Genomic DNA, 15,128 nt, shown 5'->3' on the forward strand with positions numbered 1-15,128 from the left:
CATTCCCTTTGTGCTTTCTGGGTATTTCTAGGTCGCCAAGTTGCCTACATAAACTGATACAAAATCATCTGAGCCCCACTCACTCCCCTGACATTTTGACAGTGGGTTATTGTATTCCTCTTCTGTTTCCCTGATGCTCATGTGCTTTCTATTCTGTGGAGTGAGTAATTCCATGCTTGTATCCCCTCCTGCCCCCACTTCCCTATGGATACTCTTCATGTCACTCTTTTCTTGTGCAAGGGGGAGCCCATAATATTCCTCCAGGACTGCTGCAGGAGGAGAAATGAAGCTTCTGGGTCTGTTGAACATCTGCTCAGTGCCTGCAGGCAGTGTATGTGCCAACCAAAGGCCTCTGAGAGGGTGAGGAAGAAGCACAGGGTCATGCTGAACGTTTTGGGTTTTTGCTGAGAGTGGTGGTAAATGTCTGCACTCACAGTTTATTTAGTTCTGTATGAATGATTTGCTATTTCTGGTCTTTGTTTTTAACTGGAGCAGAGTTGCAGGGCATATTGTGTGGGGGAGCTGGACCCCTGAGGCCAAGACAAGGACCAGGGATATCCCAGGCAACAGAATTAATACCTAACATTCCACCTTGAGAATGAACCCAAAAGGAGAACCAAATAGAATTTCAATTAGCAGGAGACATACATATCTAGTTGCTTGTGGAAGGTATGGATAAACATGAGTTACTTTGCACTCATACTGATACTATACAACTTGCTCTTCTCTTGTTCTCTTGCAAAAGATACAATGATCATGTTTCAGATTTAATGTACACAAAGTGGTATTTGATTAAAAGAATAATTTATCACTGCTATAAATCTGTTAATGAAAGATAAAACCAGAAAGATTCAAGAATGTGATCACATATAATCTTGAAATGTAATTGAAATATCAGTTTTAATCTAATTTTATCATCTTTGCCCGTTGCTTCTGAAAGCATGCAGTATAAATATGGGTATTTACTGGAGGTTTGTTAGAATTTATCTTCATGTGTAGCTGTGAAAGGAGAGGTCAAGATGGATCAGTTTTCCATAGTGCCATGTGATGTTCTACTATGAGCCTTGTGAAACCCTAAAGCAGTTTTTATATTGTTCAGGTTCTTATTGAAGTTTAGCATCAGAGAGGAGGATTTATCAGAAAAGTGATGAGATGTTTCTCATTTGTGTTTGTTTCTTTTATTGAGATTGAGGTTGTACAGGCTTCTCCCCTTATATAACTCACTTGTACTATCTGATCTACAAAATTAATTAAGTCCATTCTGTTTAAGTGGAAAAAAAATACATGGATTAATTTAAATCTCATAACAATATGCAACCAGGAGCAAGAAAAGCAATTAATACTATAAGTTAGAGATAAACAACAAAATTCATAACAGAGTTCCTAACCTATTGTAAATTTACTGTGAGATTACATCCGTATGCAGTCATGAAACATAGTGTTCCAAACACTGTTTTCCCTGAGAAATATCCAACTTTTTTGCATTTAAGAGGAAAACTCTTTTTGTTTTGTTAGGGGAGGGAAAAGAGTCCTGTCCAGACTCAAATTGCTGCATGTATCACTAAACCCTGTGCTCTTTCTGGAAAGAAACCTCTGCCTGTGCTGGCCCCAGCTGTGCCTTACCTGCAGCAAACTAAAGGCTGTTTTCTGGGGGCTAAAATCACATTTCCTTCACTGCTTGAAAATTTCTCAGCACTGTCCTAAACTATTAGAAAACTAGATTTTCAGTAACAACATTGCCACTCAAATCATATTTAATGTCAGTTTTTGTTTGCAGAACTTCTACAAGGAAAGTTATTGAGATTCCAAGATCCACCTATTTTTTTTGGTTGATTGAGTATTTTGCTGTGTAATAGTAAAACCACTAAAGGGGATAAGTTTATTTTATAAACTTACATGTGTAAGGAAAAACTTATTATTTGTGGAAAAAATGCTTTTAGTGGGGTGGACTTAGATAGCCAGCTCAATTTGAAGCCTTGATAGTAACCTTTGAAACTTGATGGAAATGTGAGATCAGGTCTTGATGAGGATGAAAATCTAATCCTAGAAAAGCTACAGTTTGCTTGGTGTACACAACTGAAAGTCCCTTCTTGTGGTGCACACATTTTTAAAAGCATTTAAATTCCATAGTGATTGTGGTTTCTTGATCATCCTGGGGAAAACTGAAAAACTAGTAGTGTTTTTGTGAGAGAATTATATATTATTAGAGAGTAATATTGTACCACTGTGCATTTTACACACCCTAGTCAGTGACCAGAGCATTACTTTTAGGGATTTGCACAAAAACAGAATCAAAGGGTGACCTTAGTAGGGTTGAAAGAAGAGGAATCTCAATAAATTAAGGAAGTAATTAAAGAGGAAATGAAGGGGGAAAATAGCATAATATTTATCATTATGATAGGCAGTTTTGCCAGTGGCCATACTGTTTTCAGAGAGAGTTATAAGGGAGAATTTTAATGAAGCAATCAAGAGGTTTATAGGAAGCTCCTCCCACAGACCGCGAAAAAGACCTTGAAAGTGAAGAGAAAAAATAACTTCCTTAATCCTTCTTTTGTTCATTTTTCCTTCCTTCTCACTTTACAGTTTCAATTAAATTGCAAATTCTCCAACTCGACCACAAGCTACAACAGGCTGTGTGTTAATCCAGACATCTTGTCTCTGCCTTTGGATGGTCTGGGGAAGAAGTTTTTTTATGTCATGTCAAAACCTAAATTCAAAAAGCAAAAAAAAAATCTTCCTAAGTTTTTTAGCACTGCTGTGTAGTGCCGTAGTGGTTCAACCCTTATCTGTGTCTGTTCTGGATAGCCCTTGATAAAGATGACTGAGGGAACAGTTTTTCCTGACAGTGCAGTGCTCCCTGGAATGATAAGCTCTGGCTAGTGAGACTGAGTGGGTAACTTCAATGAATTCACTGTTACATTACCGTAGAGAATATCCTGCACTGGAAAATGAGTGAGCTAAATGATCTAATAAGGATTTGCCATCTGTAATTTCTTGCATATTAAGTACACTTTCCAAGCTTTCCCTTCCTTTTCCAGCTAAGATGAAAGCCTTGGTTTTCCTAAAAGAAAGAGCAGGAAACCTCACTTGCCTGAAGGTGAAGGGGTCTTTCCTGCACAGATAAGTCTTAACTGCAGTTTTTATTGAGAATGTTTCTTGGGTGGGAGAGAAAGCTTGCTACGGTGGTTGGATGTATGGGAGGAAGGGAATTTAGCAGCATTGATTCAAGCCCTGCAGGAAATAGTTTTCCCTTTTCCAAGATACAAACATCCATAGCAGGTTTCATGTCATCTGGGATTCAATTTCTTTTCTAAATCAAGTGAACTGTGGTACAAGAGTTCAGAGGCAGTTTAAAAGTATTCTCTCAGGTCAACTTTGGCCCCAGTTGCAAAATTCTAACAAATGTTTTTATTAGTCTTTCCTGTTTCTGAGGATATTTTCTCACTCTGTCTTTTCGTGAGCTTTTTATTTTCCCTTTGCTGATCTTGAAGTGCAAACACTACTTGATTAGTGGCTTACATCTGAAATCAGGGAGAAATTTGACCTACTCTGAGATCAGTTTTTAAAAAAGGGTACATTTTCTTACCTCTTTTCCACGAGTGTCACACAAAGGATAGCAGAGGGCACAGTGAAAAATAGCTGCAATGTGTAAATCTGCAGAGGGCACCTGAGGAATCTGTAGAAGGACCTTTGCGTGGCCCTGCCACTTTCTTAAATGTTTTTTGCGGCTGCAAAGGGAGTTTCCTTTATACTTCCCCGAAGACTGAGGTCATTGGTGGTGTTATATTGCTTCTAATGTACTTTGTTAGCTGCTTTCTCAAGAGTGTGTACCAGAAAACATATTGTACCTCAATAAATTAAACTGGGTATGCAAATATCCCAGTTAGAGGTGTCTAAAAGTGCTTTGGGGAACAATTTTCAGTAAAATAAATAAATTTTTTAAAAGTTAAATCTAATCCAATCCATTTATTGACAAGTGTAGCTAGTCTTTCACATTCTAGTCTTTCATATTTCTGTGCAGAAAGTAACTGTCAACATAACAGTCTTTTGAGATATGCTGGCTGCCAAATATTATCCTGGTTGTAAAAATGAAAGAAACCAATGCAGAAACACCAGTCAGGCACAGATCCATTAAGAGGGTAGAACTGTCTGCCTGCTTTACACGCAAGGCCACCTCCTGCATTCATCTGTGTATGTTTATGTGGGTGTGTACACACACACACAAGCTGAAGATGTGCATGCTTTTTTTCCCCAAAGGAAAAAGGTGCATTCTCCCTGCTTTCCTCAATAAATCTGGATGTGAGAGAAGATGCTGACAATTAGACACTCGAAGCAGCTGTGGAGCCTCTGGCTATCTGAGGCAGCTTTAACCCCTGACTTACCTGCAGTTGCACAGAGCTCATCCCTTTTGTTTAAGGCTTCTTGAATTGGCCTCTTGTTTTTGCCACGAGCACTCTTCTCTGGATGCATGAAAAATGAGTCCATGTAAGCTTCCATTCACCTTTCTTCAAAGATCTGGGTCAGGTTTTATTCCATGAGGTTATTGCACATGGAGTTGGTTTTGGTGTGTAGTTAGAAAGTTTTGTCTTTTCATGCACCACCAGGGTGTTTGGCTTCCTCTTCCACTGTAGTCACTGCTTATATTTTAAATGAGATTTAACTTGCATTGTTTTCATTTTTTTTTTATCATCTCTGGAAACAAAAAGATCAAAACAGGGTTCTGGTTGTGAATGTAGAGACAAACAGGAGGATACAGCCTGTAGGGGTTATGACCAGGGAACAAAGGAAAGACAACCACTTATGTGTAGTCAGAATTAATGTCAATGTGTTTTAATCCATTATGTCAACACAGTAAGGAAAGAGTTGAATAGGAAGAAGAGCACCTTAACATCATGATGGCTGCTGTGATGATTCACTTTCCTGTTTACGACACGTTCACGCAGTGCGAGATGTTCAGGAAGGTATAGATGCCACCTGTTTCTCCAAGAACAAAAGAAGACTAAGTTTAGGGCAGAAAATCAAGAAATTGAACATTTTTAGAAATGTCTCCTTGATGAAGGGGAAATTAACTTAGGCAGATGGTAATATATTTGAAAGGTGGATCATAAAAGGAGGCATAGCAAGGTTGTGCAGGGTGCTAAAAGGTTGATGGATCTGGGAAGGCCAGCACTGGTAACAGCAAAGAAAACATAATGGAATAGAGCAAACCAAAGATATGAGGATAACTTTCTGCTTAATGAGCTATGCATAATTCAGCTCTTTTCTCTTAGCTTTTTAATTGTGTTGCCTCCTTCCTGGCCATTTATGATGTCCTAAAAACACTACTTTTTCAGCTATTTGTGGAATGCTTGTGAGAAGCTTTCTTATATGTTTACTGTATAGGTTCTAATCACTCCTCTGATTTTAGATAAAGCATAATTCAAATGGATCCTAAATGAATCTCTTGAATTAAACAGTTTTGTGTGTTAAAAGAACCCCAATTCACCTGCAGCTCTAAAGTCAGAGTAACTTAGTCCAATCATAAATTGGAAGAATTTTCCAATTTATTGATAGTCAGGTCCAAGTCCAAATGGATGTCTCAGGACTACGTTGGGTACAGACCTAGATCCAGAGTTAAACTCAGAACAATTAGGAACTCTCTTATCATCCAGATGTTTTGAGTTAGTTCATGTTTTGCTAGAAAATCATCTTGGACTTTGAGTGAGAAAAACATCTTTTTTTCCTTTCTGGGATAATGATAATTTCATTAGACAGATTACTTAGGCAGTATCTTTTGGTTTCCCTTTGGTCTAGCTTCTCTATCCTCTGTGTCCTGTGGATACATAAAAATAATTGTTGATTAATTGCCAGTAAAACAAGAAAGAAATTAGATTTAGTTCAGAGAGACTCTTGTGCCAATGGGGCTCAGCTGACTTTGTTCAGACTAGGATCAGACTACAAATTCATAAGGAATAGTGAAAAATTGACACAGAAAGGAAAATATCAGTTTTACTCTACTAGATTTTAATTTAGTACATAAATGAAGAAGTGATTTTCATCAATAATGTAAATTGCAATTTACTTTCACAAATGAAGTGGAACTCTAATACTAAGTTTTCTTAGGACTTTGTATTCCTGAAAGCTACCAGGCAAGGGAAACTCCTTCAAGCCAAGTGAAATTATTTTCCATTTTTTCTAATAACAGGGTCTAATCTCTTTGCATTGCTTACCCAGAGTAATTTCTAACTGCATCTTTGGGATTAGAATCTGATTGTGTCTCTTCACTTGCTATGGAGATTAGGTGTGTTCAGTACATGTCTGAAGTGACCTCTTCCAATATTCCAGAATGTTTGTTAACATCATAACACCAAACAATATTTTATAGCTTGAAATTCAATTTTTATTTTCTTAAAATTTGCAAATATTTATTTCCCTATTATTTTCCCCTTTCTATTTACTAGGTCTGACTTTTTTTTTTTTTACTAGCTCTGTCTTTCTAAATGGGATATTTGCTGCCTGTTCTTTTTTGTCCACATACCTTTGCAATAAAAACAGGGAATAATAGTGATGTTTGTACTCGTTCCATCCCAAATTCCACCTGTTGTATGCATAAAATAATAGAAGTTAAAAATCTTGTAAACATAATTTTTTCTCTGCTGGCTAGGGTTTGAGTTTACCTGCTCCTTCTACACTGATTTCCAGCTATCTGAACAAATATCATTTACTTAGCCAGAGCTCCCTGGAAAACTAGGTAGTCAGAGATAGAGTTATTCCCTACCTTCCCAAAATACCATTTTAGACTTGTACCTCCTGCAGCTTTTATCTCCAAGAGCTGAAATAATGCAATAGATTTCAGTAGTCAGTGGGGCTTCATTCCAAAGTGCCCATTACACAAGAGGAAGCACGAGCAACAGTAAGAGTCACTGCAGTCAGAGCATTTCAGAAAAATAGTCCAGGGATTTTTCATCTTGAGTGCTTCCACGTGGTCACAAACATTTGGGTGTGTTATTTTTGTGGGACTATTTGCAGAACAAAGTGAAAAAACTGGCATGCTGAATATTGTGTACGTGCATGCTTAAATTTTTCTTCTAAGTTTCTTCTTTAAAGCATGATATTTTTACCACAAAATGTAAAATAATACTCAGAAATTGAAAACTGGGGAAAAACTGGTAAATATTGCAGCTCCCTGAATAATCTCCCCTATTTTGTTGCCTGCAGCCTTGGTGAGCTCTGGTTAGAGTAAAAGTGGTTATGCTGTTGAGCAGGAGAGTTTGCAGGCAGACACTTGTGCATGGAATTATTGGCCTATCTTTTCAACAGAAAATAGCACTTAGAAATCTTCCTGCTGTGAAGGGACAGCACAGTCAGCGACCCACAGCCACGGCAGTAATCATCTGCTGCGGGGTGGGGAGCAGTCTGTCAGCTCTGTGGATGCAGCTTTTGCTTCTGACTGTTCCTGGTGGTGATGTTCTTGCCAAATAAATTGGGCATAGAGGGAAGAAGTATGATTACTTTCCCTATCTAGAAGAAAAGTCTCAAGGGAAGACATAAGAACAGGCTGAAAATATATTCCTGTTGTACAATCAGTGAGAGGTAAGGCTTGCCGCTGTGATCTGGACTATAGGAGTACTCAAGTAAAAATTTTGTACAGCCAGAAAACTGTAGGGAAATAAAATAATTCCTCTTTCATGACTTTCAATGGACAAGCTACAGTCTTTCTGGTACCTTGAATATCATGATTTACACAAAGCCTGGGCATGATTCTGCACTTCTTGGGATGCTACAGGGTGGTTTGTACCTCTGTGGTTGATGAGCACAACCAGCTCATCCCGAATCAAGAGCTCTTTCAGGGGGTGCTTCCAGCTGGTCTGCTTTCAGTTTGGTAGTTTGAAATTATAATCCCCATACAATAAAACTAGAGACAGAAGTGTTTCTTGGTTGCATGGCTACCTTTTGAAGCTTGTTATTGGTTAGTGCAGCGCTTGAATGTATCTGTGGGCAGGACAGAGAGGGCACAGCTTTGGGAGAATGGCTCTGAGGGACTGGCCCTTCATCACACTGCAGAGAGATCCTTAAAATGCAGGAACTTTAAATTAATTCTGTCCTGCAAGAGAACACCTTGCAGGTGGCTCTGCAAGTGTGCTTACAGAAGATGCAACGTGACACACAGGGCAAAATCCAAAAAGCAGGGCCAGATCTGGAGCTGGTGTAATTCAGAATAGTCCTGGTGGCTGCAGGGCTCAGCTGATCTAGTTCAGCTGTGTGGCATGTGCTGGTGTGAGTGCTGAAGGCATTTGGTGGTAGTAATTATGAGTGATTGCTATCAGATGACAACATGTGGGGACATTGGGGTTTTTTAAATTCATTAGAAGCCCGGGAGTTAATAACATAATCACAAAAAAAAAAAAAAAAAAAAAAAAAAGAAAAAGAAAAAAAAAGGGGAAGGACCAATAAAGGGTGGGTGAGATATTTTACTGTCTGCTTAAGCAGCTGAGAGGGATTACCATAGGCTGTTGGAGAAGCTTGTTGCTTTCCAATGCATGGGCTAACCAAGCATTCAGGCAATTCAGCACAGACACTTCAGAGGGCTGCTGTCAAGAAGGAAAAAATGAATCTGTTTCATCAATTACCCATCCTTACCCCTCAGTGTCACACAACATAAGGAGGCCTCTCTGCTTTTCTAAAATGCTCTTTTATAAACTGAAGGGAACGAAAAGAAAGTTTCCTGTGCTTCCCTGGTACTTTCCTACTGAAGGATGAGCTGCTGATAGTCTGCAAATTCTGAAGAATTTCTTCCCCCTTGGTTGCTGTTTTGTAACATGCCATTCATGGCCATTATGTTTACCTTCCTTTTACATGATATCCTATGTTTTACGTTACTTTCCATACCATACATTTCCCTTCCTTTTCCATGCTTAATTATCCACACTACTTAATTTAAATTATTCTTGTTACCTACAAATTGTCTTAAAATAACTCAAGAAACTGAGGGTTTGGTGGCATTGGCAAAAAAAAAAAAAAAAAAAAAAAAAAAAAAAAAAAAAAAAGAAGGTCAGAAGCATGTTGTTTCTCTAGTGAATAATGTAAAAAAATATTTTAATGGAATTCTAAAGGTTATTGTAAGGCCAAATCAGAATTCTGTATGGGTGTGAGCATTTTATGTAAATATGCAATCAGCATATGTAGAACACTGCTCAAACATTATGACTGCAGAGGATATACATTTCTCAACCCTCCAATTAATAATAATAATGTTGGTCACATTAAATCTGTTTTGCACCATTATTTCCAGTGGTCAGGCTGATACACTCACACTGAACAAAATATTAACTTAATCTCCCTGTATCTGGGTTAAGTTTTAAAATTAAAACAATAATTGAGCGCACCTGCTGTTACCACCACTCCTGTTGAGACTTCTGTTTTGAAAGTAGATGTCAGGTTTTTTAGCAGCAGTCTCTGTAAGACTTTCACTTGGAAATTCCTGAAAAATTTAGAATTCCGTGTGCATATGCTGACACTGCCTTGTCTGTGCAGTGCATCTAAAGCATACCAGGCACTGAAATAATTGATGAAAATGTTTGTCCAATCCTTTGTCTTCCTTGTCCATTTAAAGTAATTTTCTGTGGCTTTTCTCATTATGCATTTGCACAGCTACCATACTGGGACCTGTAGACAGCACTGAAGGGAAGCTGGTAAACAGTAGTAGAGTGGAAGCTTTCCTCTCTGAGTGAAAAGCAGCAATTTTCAGGCACATCACTAGAGTGGAGCTTTGGGATTTAACAGGTACCTGAAAGTTTCAGCAATACAGAGGAAAAGGTTCTCCAGTTCTCTGCTGACAGAAATTTAAATTCCTCGGGTGCAGTATTTACTAAAAGTAATTATTTTTCAGTTCTTATCTTCTAATAATGCAGCACAGATGTGAACAGATAGCCAACACCATGATAATTCACTTGTGGGGAGTTTTGAATAAGTTAGAGGTGGGACCTCTGAGGTGTTTTTGATGATGTGGTTTATTTTCTTATCTTCTACATGGGTAGGAAGGGTGAGTTCAGTTCACATCTTTTGCTGCATGGTTCAGAAGGTCACAAGACCCTTAGTTACAACACCTTTTAAGGAGTTATTGACCACTAAAACACTGTCAACAAGGATATTTATGGTTTTGACCCAATCCTTAAATATTTTGTCTTATGGACCCATGCTACAGTGTAAGCTTTTTTAGCCAACATGCTATGGCACACAAACCTGCAGTTCTGCACTCTAAACTCCTTGTTTACTCTGTAACTACTTTTATTTTTTTTTTTCTGTATATTAAACTCTAAAACTCTAAGCTTTCCTTTACTTAGCTTAACTTGTCACTGCTTTAAATTATAAATCCACATTCTTGCTTCTAGCACCAAGTTTGGAAGCCTTTTCCAAGGACTCAGATCAAATCCAAATTCTCAGCTTTGGCATAAAGGCCCAAAGTTCTGAAAGCTCCTTGCATTTCTGATTCCAACAAACACCAAAGCTTTTCTGAATCTTAGGAGTGGTGTCTAGTTGCATATAACAGGTATGAACTATGTGGAAATGGCAGCTGGAACCTCTCCAGTCACCAACCTCATGCAAAATCCTGAACCTTTTGAATCCCTAGTAGATATTATATACTGACATGCTATCCAGGTACTGAGTTTGACAGAGCTAATAATACAATTTATATGTATAATTATTGAAATTACCCATACTCTTTGGGTTTAATGGTGTTCAGTAAATTGGCATGCATAATTTATACATTGCTGCTGTCAACCATCAATCCAAATGTGAGGCAGCAACATATAAACTGTATGGCAGAAGAAAGTGTTTATGAGTTTATTCAGGACAAGATCACCATAAACTATGACACTGGAAATTTTCATATCAGTTTTTCTCTATTTGTGGGAAATAGAATGCTATCTATGGGATTTCATTTGTTGCATTACTGTAAAACCTCTTCTAAACAATTTAGGAGACAACAACTACATCACTTTTCAAAAAGGCCCTAGGGACAGGATTTATTGTGGAAGTCAGTGTTACCATTTCTGCTTCAATTTTTGCTATGGTTTAATTTAAGCCTCTTATTGAAATGTCAGTCATTTAGTAATGGAATGGAATCTTAAAAATGTACAAATGCATACACCTTTGAGGCTTAATCAAGACGTACAGTAAGCAAACCAAATTCAGCTATTATTATGATAATTTAGAATAATAATTAAGACTTTCCAATTCTACATTTAAACAAGAAATGCTTTAAATAACCATTGTCTTCACACATCTGAATATGCATCTATGTGCTTGAAATTACTTTGCCATTCATGATATTAATCAAAATGGCAAGGTACATTACAGAGGATTCAAATGCCCCAATCTCATTACATGGGATTGCTACAAAGTGCTATTAGTATTATGTTTTCATTTTTACTTTGTGAATGCAGTAAACAATTAATAATTGAAGATGTTCTGAATTTTTTTGCAAGGTGCCAAGTGCTGAAAGAAGTGATTAACATGAAATGAGTAAATCTATGAATAGAAGCAAAACAGAAACTGCTGAGTTATTTTTGGCACTCTCTAATGAATAAATGGATTGTTTTCAATTTCTGTCAATGAGTACAAGTGAATGTGCACTGTGAGCTGAAATATACGGCCTCACTTTGACTTGTTTTGAACCAACAACCTAAGTCTAAAGAATTAAAAAAAAAAAATGTCCCTATTCTCATGGATCTAAAGTTCATACTTCTCATAGAAGCAAATTATCTGCACTTAATCAGATTTTCATTTAAAATGCATTTTGATTTTGTATGTGAATTTCTATGACTGAACACTACGTCATGGCTTGGGGCTACTTATCAAGTTAAATGTTAGTACGACTTTTTCATGACTTAAAAACACTTCTTGGGCCTCAAGTTATGGCAGAAAAATAGCTTTTCTTTGATGACTGTTGATTTAAACCATTGAGAGATCACATAGAATGGCTATTAACCCAAGGAAGAGCATTCAAAGGATGCATAAAAAGTATGCAGCACTTCAGCCAAATGTGAAAGCAATCATGGTACAAATTCATTTAGGACCAAGGTCGTGATGCCACATCAAGCAGGTAGGGTGACGCTAATGCTTGCCTACTAGGCAATCTGGATAAAGCATTGTATTTTGTGGCAGTGCCAGCATTCTGCTCTGAACAGGAGTTTGGACAAGACCTCCTGAAATCCCTTCTACTCTAAGTTATCCTGTGGTCCTATCCTTGAAAAGTATAAATGCAGTTCATGAGCTACAAGTGATGATAGCTAATAATTAGTACCTTATAAATGTTTTTCAGAAGTTTAATAGGTCTAGTTTCTTACATCTTGCTATTTTTTTATTGGTGAAATTTAATTTACTGGGCTATATCAGATATTTAAAAAATAGTATAAAAATTGTACAAAAAACATAGTATAAGAATATAGTGCCTTATATACTTTCTGTTGAAACTGTTCTCTGCTGTTTTTATAGTCAGAAGAGGGGGTCAGTCCCTTTTATTTCATGGAGTAGCTGGCTGCTTGCTGGCGTGGTTCCTCTTCTGCCAGAACACTCTCCAGACAGGCCTGTTTGTCCCAGTGAATATGAAGAGGGTTTGGATGACCTTCTCAGATATTGACACCCACAATGCAGACCCTGTGGATCTTCCTAAGCCTGGACCACCAGGCACAAAATGTCATGCACACAGCCATGGTGTCTCTGGGCAAAGAGAGCCGTGCTGTCAAAAAAACATTTAATAGCATAGTTTGTGACCTCTTGTTATGCCTCTAAATTATTTCATATAGTTTGTGTGAGTGACAGGAAAAGGATAGATTTGTGTGCTAATTAGCTACTAGTGAAAGAAAGGTCATAGTTTTATTGTAATCCTGTTGAAAATCATATATAAAGTTGCTACAGTGTCCAGCAATATCATTTATAAGTAAAGCTCTGCAATACAGACCATGATGTCAAATCCAAGGTGTCAATCAGATCCTACATGTGAAGACCCTTCATCTGAACTCTTCAAAACCAGGATTTTGTGTGTTCCTGGTGTCAGGAAGAAGCACAAGGACAAAGCAGAAACTTTGTGACATTCATCTGTTGTGTCTAAAGATGCACTTAAAACATTTTTAAGTATAACTTGAACAGGGAAACCTGTTCAAACATGCTAAAATGATGCAAACAGGTCATGATCAGGTAGTAACTTCAAGAAAGATGGTCTTGGAGTGTAGTGCAGTGCCCTCCCTCCCTGACCATCTCTGTCCTGTAGCCCCCAGTGACCATCCCCAGGCACAGCTGCAGGCCTTGGGCACGGGACAGAGATGAAGGAGCCCCAGAGGAGTGATGTCTGGCTTATTAGGACTCAGTGCAGGGTAGGATGCTGGGCATGGAGTTTCCTGTATTCCCATTTGTACCCATTTCCTGTTGTCCTGTCACTGGGCTCCACTGACAATGAGCCTGGCTGCCTCTTCTTGACTCCTTCCACCAGGTGTTTGGACACATGGATCAGAGCCCTGAGCCTTCTTTACTCTTTGTGGTTTGGTTTTTTTTTTTTTTTTTCTCTTTTAAAAATTAAATCTGAAAAGTTTACTCTTTGTATTTGTGGGTAAACTACATATAAAAGGAGAATGCAGGTCTTGCACTAGATGAATTCTTGGCCCTTTTCAGATTCTTGCCCCACACTGTTGCCCTTCATAGCACTGTGAGGGAGGCTTTAGGAAATCTGTACATTCTTACTCTTGAGAAATGTACTCAGGTTGAGCTGTGGGTGAGAACCAGAGACAAGAGGCTGTGAACTGGCACCCTTTGCACAGCAAAGGGCACAGGAACCTGTGGCACAGCCAGGTGAGGGACGCTGTGGGACACAGAAGGACTTGATGGCTGGGGAGGCTTTGGTGTGCTTGGACTTTGAGAGGGTAAAAGCCCAGGGTCTGCTTTGCTCAGAGTCCCTCCTTGGAGGAAGCAGCTTGGCCTGTTTGTGTGTATGTGGATAAATGGCACTGTGGAATGAGACATCTGATACTCTGCTATGGAAATCCTGGGATTTCTATGAGGAAAATTGGTCTGACTGCGAGTGGGTGTGCAGGGAGTCAGGCAGGGACCCACTGGGTCACTGGAGCCACCCCTGTGAAGGGACCTTGGTCCCAGCAGTGACAGTCTGTGACATTGGGAATGTGGCTGCCAGGGAGTCTGGTGAATGGGTGCACTGGGAAGTTTCCTTAAAGCTGTGGGAAAACAGCTGTGACTCTGCAAACAGTGTTGATCCTTCAAGGTATGCTGATAGCTCAGATAGAAGCCATGCTGGCCGTGATAATGTTTGAATGCCTGCATGAAAATGAGACAAGTGGGGTAGCAGTATGATGCATTTCATTTTTATGACTACTTCCCTCTACCCTTTCCTCTGTAGGCATTCTCCTCTCAGCAGCCACAGGAGCGTCATTGTCAAAGCCAAACTGACAAGACCTCAAGTCCCTGCTGCCCTTCAAAATGTAAAGGGATCACCCAGTGCACGGCACATGATTAATGGGTTTCCTTCCCCATATCAGCAAAGCAAGAAATTTTCTTGTTCTTTGAAATTTCTTCTGCTGCTTCCAAGTTTTACCTCTGCCAGGCAATGGAAGCATCATGCCCTTGTGGAAGATGCCTGGGTATCCAAAGGGAGCACTGCCCTCTAAAGGTCTAAGGTGAGATGGAATGCAGCTTCCTACAGACCCTGCGAGGTCCTGTCAGAGTTACCTTTGGAGAGGTGTTTTAGGTCACAGCCAGCAATTAAGCGTGAAGTCTGAACACCCTGAAGCAGCACCGTAAAGATTAATGGTGCAGTCTCACCAGATTTACTATCAGAACGAGGAATAGCAATACAAAAAAAAAAAAAAAGTACATAAATTCAGTAATTTTCAAAATGTGATATAGTTTAAAGTTTATAATCTTAAGGCATGTTTGGCTTTTGTTTTGTTTTTTAAAAAAGATAATAGAAAATGCCCAAGTGTTATTTTTCATAGCTGCTACCCCAATGTTTTTTGTTTGGTTTTTTTTACTTACTGCCCAGATCTGCAATTTTAAATGTTTAAAAATCCAGCAGTAGGTTTACCAATAATCAAATGACAGGGGTAAAATTGTAAATGGATTAGTAAGACACCTAGAGG

The 15,128-nt window shown here is 38.7% G+C and overlaps 1 protein-coding gene and 1 long non-coding RNA gene across 22 annotated transcripts in view; both read left to right on the forward strand.

Moving 5' to 3' along the window:
- The window catches only part of ROBO2 (roundabout guidance receptor 2), a 1,029,224-nt gene that overhangs the window by 287,499 nt on the left and 726,597 nt on the right, over positions 1–15,128 (forward strand). The window lies entirely within an intron of this gene.
- Positions 1–15,128, forward strand: part of LOC140685241 (uncharacterized) — a 262,181-nt gene that overhangs the window by 125,367 nt on the left and 121,686 nt on the right. The window contains exon 2 of the long non-coding RNA XR_012058547.1: positions 1–13,770. This exon is cut by the window's left edge and continues 40,297 nt beyond it. This is a non-coding gene — a long non-coding RNA (uncharacterized lncRNA). The remainder of the gene's footprint in view (positions 13,771–15,128) is intronic.

The sequence above is a fragment of the Taeniopygia guttata genome, chromosome 1 (genome assembly GCF_048771995.1).
Source record: "Taeniopygia guttata chromosome 1, bTaeGut7.mat, whole genome shotgun sequence".
NCBI classification, from domain to species: Eukaryota; Metazoa; Chordata; class Aves; order Passeriformes; family Estrildidae; genus Taeniopygia; species Taeniopygia guttata.